This window comes from Arachis hypogaea, chromosome 13 (genome assembly GCF_003086295.3).
Source record: "Arachis hypogaea cultivar Tifrunner chromosome 13, arahy.Tifrunner.gnm2.J5K5, whole genome shotgun sequence".
Lineage (NCBI taxonomy): Eukaryota > Viridiplantae > Streptophyta > Magnoliopsida > Fabales > Fabaceae > Arachis > Arachis hypogaea.
The window spans coordinates 42328515-42335883 of NC_092048.1; the positions used below are offsets into that span (position 1 = coordinate 42328515).

The following is a 7369-nucleotide window of genomic DNA, read 5'->3' on the forward strand; positions in this document are numbered from 1 at the left end:
AAAAACTAATTAAAATATACTAAAAATATACTAAAAATAATGCCAAAAAGCGTATAAATTATCTGCTCATCACAACACCAAACTTAAATTGTTGCTTGTCCCCAAGCAACTGAAAATCAATTAGGATAAAAAGAAGAGAATATACAATGAATTCCAAAAATATCTATGAAGATCAGTATTAATTAGATGAGCGGGGCTTTTAGCTTTTTGCCTCTGAATAGTTTTGGCATCTCACTTTATCCTTTGAAGTTCAGAATGATTGGCTTCTATAGGAACTCAGAATCCAGAGAGTGTTATTGATTCTCCTAGTTAAATATGTTGATTCTTGAACACAGCTACTTTATGAGTCTTGGCCGTGGCCCTAAGCACTTCGTTTTCCAGTATTACCACCGGATACATAAATGTCACAGACACATAACTGGGTGAACCTTTTCAGATTGTGACTCAGCTTTGCTAGAGTCCCCAATTAGAGGTGTCCAGGGTTCTTAAGCACACTCTTCTTTTTGCTTTGGACCTCGACTTTAACCGCTCAGTCTCAAGTTTTCACTTGACACCTTCACGCCATAAGCACATGGTTAGGGACAGCTTGGTTTAACCGCTTAAGCCAGGAGTTTATTCCTGTGGGCCCTCCTATCCACTGATGCTCAAAGCCTTGGATCCTTTTTATCACCCTTGCCTTTTGGTTTAAAGGGGTATTGGCTTTTTCTGCTTGCTTCTCTCTTTTTTTTTCGCATATATCCTTTTTTTTCTGCAAGCTTTTCACTGCTTTTTCTTGCTTCAAGAATCAATTTTATGATTTTTTAGATTATCAAATAACATTTCTCCTTTTCCATCATTCTTTCAAGAGCCAACAATTTTAACATTCATAAACAATCAAATTCAAAAATATGCACTGTTCAAGCATTCATTCAGAAAAACAATAGTATTGCCACCACATCAAAATAATTAAACTGTTTTAAAATTTGAAATTCATGCACTTCTTTTTCTTTTTCAATTAAAAATAGTTTTCATATAAGAAAGGTGATGGATTTATTTTCATAGCTTTAAGGCATATACATTTAGACACTAATGATCATGTAATAAAGACACAAACATAAATAAACATAAGCATAAAAATTTGAAAAATAGGAAAATAAAGAACAAGAAAATTAAAGAACGGGTCCACCTTAGTGATGGCGGCTTGTTCTTCCTCTTGAAGATCTTATGGAGTGCTTGAGCTCCTCAATGTCTCTTCCTTGCCTTTGTTGCTCCTCTCTCATGGTTCTTTGGTCTTCCCTAATTTCATGGAGGAGGATGGAATGCTCTTGGTGCTCCACCCTTAGTTGTCCCATGTTGGAACTTAATTCTCCTAGGGAGGTGTTGATTTGCTCCCAATAGTTTTGTGGAGGAAAATGCATCCCTTGAGGCATCTCAGGGATTTCATGAGGAGTTTCCTCATGCTCTTGTCCATGAGTGGGATCTCTTGTTTGCTCCATCCTTTTCTTAGTAATGGGCTTGTCCTCATCAATGAGGATGTCTTCCTCTATGTCAATTCCAGCTGAATTGCAGAGGTGACAAATGAGGTGAGAGAAGGCTAACCTTACTGCAATAGAGGACTTGTCTGCCACCTTGTAGAGTTCTTGGGATATAACCTCATGAACTTCTACTTCCTCTCTAATCATGATGCTATGAATCATGATAGCCCGGTCTATAGTAACTTCAGACCGGTTGCTAGTAGGAATGATTGAGCGTTGGAGGAACTCCAACCATCCCCTAGCCACGGGCTTGAGGTCATGCCTTCTTAGTTGAACCGGCTTTCCTCTTGAATCACTCTTCCATTGAGTGCCCTCTTCACAGATGTCCATGAGGACTTGGTCCAACCTTTGATCAAAGTTGACCATTCTAGTGTATGGATGTGCATCTCCTTACATCATAGGCAAATTGAATGCCAACCTTACATTTTCCGGACTAAAGTCTAAGTATTTCCCTCAGACCATTGTAAGCCAATTCTTAGGGTCCAGGTTCACACTTTGATCATGGTTCTTGGTGATCCATGCGTTGGCATAGAACTCTTGAACCATTAAGATTCCGACTTGTTGAATGGGGTTGGTGAGAACTTCCCAACCTCTTCTTCAAATCTCATGTCGGATCTCCGGATATTCGCCCTTTTTGAGCTTAAAAGGGACCTCGGGGATCACCTTCTTCTTGGCCACAACTTCATAGAAGTGGTCTTGATGCACCCTTGAGAGGAATCTCTCCATCTCCCATGACTCGGAGGTGGAAGCTTTTGCCTTCCCTTTCCTCTTTCTAGAGGTTTCTCCAGCGTTTGGTGCCATTAATGGTTATGGAAAAACAAAAAAACTTTAGCTTTTACCACACCAAACTTAGAAGGTTGCTCGTCCTCGAGCAAAAGAAGAAAGAAGAGAGTAGAATAAGAAGAAATAGAGGAGATAGAGGGGGCTATGTGTTTCGGCCAAGGGGGATAGGTGGTGTGTATGTTGTGTGAAAATGAAGGAGTGAAGATGGGTTTATATAGGAGTGGAGAGGGGGTATGGTTTGGCCATTATGGGTGGGTTTGGGTGGGAAAGTGGTTTGAATTTGAATGGTGAGGTAGGTGGGGTTTTATGGAGGATGGATGTGAGTGGTGAAGAGAATGGTAGGATTTGATAGGTGAGGGTTTTTGGGGAAGAGGTATTGAGGTGATTGGTGAATGGGTAAAGAGGAGAGAGAGAGGTGGGGTAGGTGGGGATCCTGTGGGGTCCACAGATCCTGAGGTGTCAAGGATTTCTCATCCTTGCACCATGTGGCGTACAAAACGCCCCTTGCTGCCAATCCTGGCGTTAAACGCCAGGCTGCTGCCTATTTCTGGCGTTTAATGCCAGCTTCTTGCCCATTCCTGGCGTTAAACACCAGTCTGGTGCCCATTTCTGGCGTTAAACACCCAGAATGGTGCCAGACTGGGCGTTTAACGCCCATTCTGCTACCCTTACTGGCGTTTAAACGCCAGTAAGTTTCTCCTCCAGGGTGTTCTATTTTTCATTCTGTTTTTCTTTCTGTTTTTGCTTTTTTCAATTGTTTTTGTGACTTCACATGATCATCAGCCTACAGAAAATATAAAATAACAAAAGAAAATAAAAATTTAAAATAGATAAGTAAAAATTAGGTTGCCTCCCAACAAGCGCTTCTTTAATGTCAATAGCTTGACAGTGGCTCTCATGGAGCCTCACAGATGTTCAGAACAATGTTGGAACCTCCCAACACCAAACTTAGAGTTTGAATGTGGGGGTTCAACACCAAACTTAAAGTTTAGTTGTGGCCCCCAACACCAAACTTAGAGTTTGACTGTGGGGGCTCTGTTTGACTCTGTATTGAGAGAAGCTCTTCATGCTTCCTCTCCATGGTGACAGAGGGATATCCTTGAGCTTTAAACACAAGGGAGTCTCTATTCACTTGAATGATCAATTCTCCTCTGTCAACATCAATCACAGCTTTTGCTGTGGCTAGGAAGGGTCTGCCAAGGATGATGGATTCATCCATACACTTCCAGTCTCTAGGATTATGAAATCAGCAGGGGTGTAATGGCCTTCAACTTTTACCAAGACATCCTCTACAAGTCCATAAGCTTGTTTCTTTGAATTGTCTGCCATCTCCAGTGAGATTCTTGCAGCTTGTACCTCACTGATCCCTAGCTTCTCCATTACAGAGAGAGGCATGAGGTTTATACTTGACCCTAGGTCACACAGAGCCTTCTCAAAGGTCATGGTGTCTATGGTACAAGGGATTGAGAATTTTCCAGGGTCTTGTCTCTTCAGAGGTAATTTCTGCCTAGTCAAGTCATCCAGTTTTTTGATGAGCAATGGAGGTTCATCCTCCCAAGTCTCATTACCAAACAACTTGGCATTTAGCTTCATGATTGCTCCAAGGTACTTAGCAATTTGCTCTTCAGTAACATCTTCATTCTCTTCAAAGGAAGAATATTCATCAGAGCTCATGAATGGCAGAAGTAAATTTAATGGAATCTCTATGGTCTCAGTGTGAGCCTCAGATTCCCATGGTTCCTCATTAGGGAACTCCTTTATAGGTCAGTGGACGTCCATTGAGGTCTTCATCAATGGAGATCACTGCCTCTTCCTCCTCTCCAGGTTCGGCCGTGTGGGTTGTGGTTATGGCCTTGCACTCTCTTTTTGGATTATCTTCTGTATTGCTTGGGAGAGTACTACGAGGGAGTTCGGTAATTTTCTTACTTAGCTGACCCACTTGTGCCTCTAAATTTCTAATGGAGGACCTTGTTTCAGTCATAAAACTTTGAGTGGTTTTGATTAGATCAGAGACAATGGTTGCTAAGTCAAAGTGGCTTTGCTTAGAATTCTCTATCTGTTGCTGAGAAGATGATGGAAAAGGCTTGCTATTGCTAAACCTGTTTCTTCCACCATTATTGTTGTTGAAACTTTGTTGAGGTCTCTATTGATCCTTCCATGAGAGATTTGGATGATTTCTCCATGAAGGGTTATAGGTGTTTCCATAGGGTTCTCCCATGTAATTCACCTCTTCCATTGTTGGGTTCTCAGGATCATAAGCTTCTTCTTCAGAGGAAACTTCCTTAGTACTGCATGTTGCTGCTTGCATTCCAGACAGACTCTGAGAAATCATATTGACTTGTTGGGTCAATATTTTATTCTGAGCCAATATGTCATTCAGAGTATCAATCTCAAGAACTCCTTTCTTCTGAGTTGTTCCATTATTCACAGGATTCCTTTCAAAAGTGTACATAAATTGGTTATTTGCAACCATTTCAATGAGTTCCTGAGCTTCTGCAGGTGTCTTCTTCAGATGAAGAGATCCTCCAGCAGAGCTATCCAATGACATGTTGGATAGTTCAGATAGACCATCATAGAATATACCTATGATACTCCATTCAGAAAGCATGTCAGAAGGACATCTTCTGATCAATTGCTTGTATCTTTCCCAAGCTTCATAGAGGGATTCACCTTCCTTCTGTCTGAAGGTTTGGACTTCCACTCTAAGCTTGCTCAATTTTTGAGGTGGAAAAAACTTTGCCAAGAAGGCATTAACTAGCTTTTCCCAAGAGTTCAGGCTTTCTTTAGGTTGTGAATCCAACCATGTCCTAGCTCTGTCTCTTACAGCAAAAGGAAAAAGCATGAGTCTGTAGACTTCAGGGTCAACCCCATTGGTCTTGACAGTGTCACAGATTTGCAAGAATTCAGCTAAAAACTGATGAGGATCTTCCAATGGAAGTCCATGAAACTTGCAATTCTGTTGCATTAGAGAAACTAATTGAGGCTTAAGCTCAAAGTTGTTTGCTCCAATGGCAGGGATTGAGATGCTTCTCCCATAGAAGTTGGGAGTAGGTGTAGTAAAGTCACCAAGCACCTTCCTTGCATTGTTGGCATTGTTGTTTTCAGCTGCCATGGTTTCTTCTTCCTTGAAAAGCTCTGTTAGGCCCTCTAAAGAGAATTGTTCTTTAGCTTCTCTTAGCTTTCTCTTCAAGGTCCTTTCAGGTTCAGGATCAGCTTGAACAAGTATGCCTTTATCTTTGTTCTTGCTCATATGAAAGAGAAGAGAACAAGAAAGTAGGGAATCCTCTATGTCACAGTATAGAGATTCCTTGAGGTGTCAAAGGAAAAGAAGAATAGAAGGAGGAGATAGATGGAAGAGAATTTGAGCATATAAAGAAGGAGGGAGTTCGAATTGTACCTTGAGGAGGAGTGTTAGTCCTTTAAATAGAAGGATGTGAGAAAAGGGAAGAATTTTCGAAAATTAAAGTAAAAGATTTTGAAATAATTAAAAGAAATTTTGAAAATTTGATTGAGATTTTCGAAAATTAAGATTAGGAAAGAAATTAAGTGATTTTTGAAAAGAGTTTGAAATTAGAAATTAAAAAGATATGATTGAGAGTTAATTTTGAAAAAGATGTGATTGAAAAGATATGATTGAGAAGATATGATTGAAAATCAATTTAGAAAAAGAAAGTTTTTTAAAATTAAAGTTGATTACTTGACTAACAAGAAATTAAAAGATATGATTCTAAAATTTAAAGTTTGATCCTTTCTTAATAGACAAGTAACAACTTGAAAATTTTGAAGTAAATCTTTAATTATAACAAGGATTTTCGAAAATTAAAAAAATGGAAAGAAATTGATTTTGAAGAGATATGATTGAAAAGATGTGATTTGAAAAAGATTTGATTTTGAAAAATTATGAAGATTTGAAAAAAAATTTGAATTAAAAACAAAATCTTTCCTCTTGTGTCCTTCTGGCGTTAAACGCCCAGAATGGCATCCATTCTGGCGTTTAACGCCCAAAATGCTACCTTTTTGGGCGTTAAACGCCCAGCCAGGTACCCTGGCTGGCGTTTAGACGCCAGTTTTCCTTCTTCACTGGGCATTTTGGACGCCTAGCTTTTTCTGTTTGATTCCTCTGCTGAATGTTCTGAATCTTCAATTCTCTGTATTATTGACTTGAAAAGACACAATTTTGAAAATATTTTTGAATTTTTAATGATGAGAAACAATCAAATTATAATTAATCTTAGGAAACTCAAATCAAACAAACAATGCATGCAGGACACCAAACTTAAAAATTTTCATATAAGAGACACTAACAAATTGAGAATGCATATGAGAAACAACAAAACACACAAAATAAGAGAATTTAAAGATCAGAGCAATGAAATCATCAAGAACAACTTGAATATCAATGAAGAACAATATGTATAAATTCGAAAAATGCAAGAAGAAGAAAGTCATGCAATTGACACCAAACTTAAAAATTGATACTAGACTCAAACAAGAAACATAAAATATTTTTTATTTTTATGATTTTATAAATTTTTTTTGTGATTTTCGAAACTTATATGGAAAAGAAAATAAAGAGAATCAAAACTTTTAATAAGAATTCCAGGAATCATGCAATGTTAGTCTAAAATTTCAGTCTAAAAAGATTAGACATGGTTGGCCAAGCTTTAGCAGGACATTACATTCAGCAGTTAAATTGATGAGAATCAATCAGCTTTTGTGATGATAAGAACATCACCTTGAAACTCTAGAATTCATTCTTAAAAATTCTAAAAAATAAAAAGAAAAGTACATAATCTAAGCAATAAGATGAACCGTCAGTTGTCCAAACTCGAACAATCCCCGGCAACGGCGCCAAAAACTTGGTGCACAAAATTGTGATCATCAACAATGGCGCCAAAGGACTTAGAGCTCTTAAATATGAATCACACTTTGTCACAATTCCGCACAACTAACCAGCAAGTGCACTGGGTCGTCCAAGTAATACCTTACGTGAGTAAGGGTCGATCCCACGGAGACTGTCGACTTGAAGCGAGCTATGGTCACCTTGTAAATCTCAGTCCGGAGAAATTCAG

General features: G+C 38.7%; 1 non-coding gene across 1 annotated transcript; it reads left to right on the forward strand.

Annotated features, from left to right (window-relative positions):
• Positions 1-4899: 4899 nt before the first annotated feature.
• On the forward strand, positions 4900-5007 carry LOC112738696 (small nucleolar RNA R71). Its single transcript, XR_003169641.1, has one exon. It is a non-coding gene; the product is annotated as a small nucleolar RNA R71 (small nucleolar RNA).
• Positions 5008-7369: the final 2362 nt, after the last annotated feature.